Here is a 3,203-nt window from a genome sequence, read left to right on the forward strand (position 1 = left end):
TTTGAATTTTTCTTTTATAGTTACAGTATGACAGTTCTGAAAATTTACTAAATACGGGACCTAATAGAACAAGTGTTGAGAGATTTTTCATAATCCTGCTGCGTGGGGATATATCGTTTTTGAATCTAGTATTCTTTCAAATCCAACAACAGATTGCTTTAATCAAAGGAAATTCAGCTTGAATTTTGCTTGTAAATACAGGTTTAAATATACTTTCTTTTAGTATATATATTATTCTAGCTATATAAACAGAGTACTCCATGAGAGTTTCATAGTGTGCTGTGGTTATTTCCCTCGTGAGTCATGAGGTTGGCTATAAATAATCCACTGGACCCCAGTGGGGACTCTAGGGTTATTTGTCTAGTCTCATTCGTGGAATAACTACAGTAGTAAACGTACTGTATATCCCCCTCAGGCTCTGGATCCAAAAATGTGGTCATCAAATTGTTAACTGTATATACAATGATTTGTGTATAATGTTGAAATGTAGTTAAAACAATGAAATTATTTAGCCTATATTTTATTTACATGCTTTTATTGTATTTAATAATACTGGGATCGTAGGGAATCAACTGTGCTTGTAACCATGGAGAAGACGTTGGTTACTATCAGGAGCAGGCTTTGCTATTAGTATCCCCCTGTTGCCAGTGGCATATTACACTGTACTGTCTACAACATCATTGTGGCTCCCTCAGGTGTGTGAGGGAGCCTGGAAACACTAAATCAATAGACATATTCCAGGTTTATAGGAACTGGGAATTAGTCTTTTTATTTTGACATTCAGTGGTGTGTTCTGCATTGAGCACTGCAGCAAACACCTGCAATAAGGCCTTGCTGTTTCTCCAAGCACTTCACAGAATGAACTGCATAATGAATACCAGAGCAGGGTCTGCAGTTTTGGAATCCGTGGACTGCAGTCAATGAATTGTGCGTGTTGCTACATTTATCTTCCTTAGTGTAGATAGAAACAGGTAGATAAATGAAGATGCACTTGCTGAGTTTTCAGTTCCTGGGCAAACTGTTTAGTGCAAAGAGAAATCAGAACAGGCTCATCTTTCCAAATTCAAATTTAGAAATGTTATCATTATTGTTCCTGACGGCTATTCTATCTTTCTGTATTTTCACCATACTTTTTCTAACCTGTCTCCCTTGGCTTTCTCTGGTATCTAGGGTTTTACTCAATCAAATGAAATACTGCAGCTCAGCACACTTTCCTCTGGCTCAAATCTCTACAACTTGTTCAGAACTTGACTCTCAAGGTTTTGACTTGAACTAAAAAAAAAAAAAAAAAAAAAAAGTTGCTGCTTGTGATTTTATGCGTTTATAAAAGCTGAAGGACTAGTGCTGTCCTGACCGCTGCCACGATAACTCCCCCCCTCAAGCCGGATCGATCTGAACCTAGGATTTCTTGGTTGGAAGGAATGCCATAATGTCTTCCAGTGCTTTAAGCTGCTTTTGGAGATTTACTTAAATTAACTATATTCACAAAGCATTGATCCGGTATCTCTGCATGTGTTGTTTTGAAGGTGAGAGCACTAATATGATTGGCCTAGATGGGTGCATGTGACTGGTGCTGCCTAACACTATTGTCAAGTGTACACCTCTGGCTACTGTGGTTTATGACTTGTTAGCAACCCTGTAACTGTAACTTTTCCAATGCCTGTACTTTGAATTAACTGCATGTTAACCATGGTTTTGCAATGCTATACCATACTAATCTGCAAATTACCATGTTTGACTCTGCTTTACCAAGCTTTCAGTATGCTTTACTACAGTGTTGGTTTATCCAGCTATACTGCAGTCATTTTATTTATAGGGAGGGCTTGTGCTGCATTAAACTGCAGCAGTAGGGTAATTGGAAGAGAAGTGATATAAGCAAGTGGAATGAATTTATTCAGCCATACATTCAAACAGATCGATACAAACAAACAGCAGCAGCTCATTTGTGTAGCTTAGATTTTTTTTTTGTCAATATGAGAAAGTCTGCAACATAGCAATTCGGGAGTTGGACAAGGGAAGAGTGTAGCACGTTTCTCTTAACGCACAGCTTCCATCTACAGTAATTCACTTCATAGGCTTCCCTTTAATCAATTTATTTTCAACATCAATTGAACTCTTTAATATTTTAATAATAAGAAGAACACTTCAAGCTGTTCTTTTGCTAAAGAATGGTTGTGCAGAGTGACTCTTTCTCTAAGCAAGATTAAAGATGTTTTCCATCACTAATGCATGCTGCTGTAAAAAAAAAAAAAAAAAAAAATCCTATCCGATTTGAAGCATGCAATCTGTCATGTTGTGTGTCTTTGTGAAAGTGCTACAGCCATAGTGGTGCTTATACAAGCTAAAATATGAAACCATTAACTACATTCTCACAGAAAGCATAGTATACCCAGGTATAACACCATGCACCTAGTTGCAAGGTTATAAGTTTAGTAGACTAATATTTTGACCCAATATGTGAGGCGAAAGCATGATCAAGCACTAGAATATTTACTGAAGGCAGTGATCAATTGGCCCAGTACCTCACCCTTTGGCCTGAAAGGAACCACACTCTTATGAGAAAAGACTGTTGTCCAGTTGGTCAAAGCCACATGATGAGACTCATCGACCCCCAAAAGGGAGAAGCAGCAATGCTGGAAGGAGGTACATCCCAGATTTTAAATGATTGGGGTAAACCAATCAGGGCTGGAGAAGGGCTGTCATTTAGGCTCTAGAATAGTGGCAACGGCACAAACGATTTCTCCTTCCAAACGTCTCTTTTTTTTTTTTTTGAGGTACGTGTTGATTAAACCTGACAAATGTTCTTTTCAAAATAAATTGGCCCACTGTTATCTAAACTACAGTTTAATTACCTGCTCCTTGAACTTATTTTCTTGTGCTTCAGCCTCTGTTTTCAAGATCACGTGTGTCAGCCCCACGACAGAGATGAAGGGTTTTGTTAAATAGATTGAAATAAAATAAAACCTTCCTGCTTTGACATTGTTCTGTTCTGTTCCACTCAAATTTATCATTCAACCTTTCATAGAATCCACTATTACTGCATATATTGGTGTGTGACAATAGCTGAGATATCACATCCAAAAAGGGCCTGACAGCAAACCTCACTTAAAGACCGTCTTACAATTGAGGCTTCTTTTTATACAGTCCTGATTTGCTCCTATTTAGTATTAAGGCTGCCATCTCTGGTTCTAAATGTTTCAAAT

The sequence above is a fragment of the Acipenser ruthenus genome, chromosome 16 (assembly GCF_902713425.1).
Source record: "Acipenser ruthenus chromosome 16, fAciRut3.2 maternal haplotype, whole genome shotgun sequence".
Classification (NCBI taxonomy): Eukaryota; Metazoa; Chordata; class Actinopteri; order Acipenseriformes; family Acipenseridae; genus Acipenser; species Acipenser ruthenus.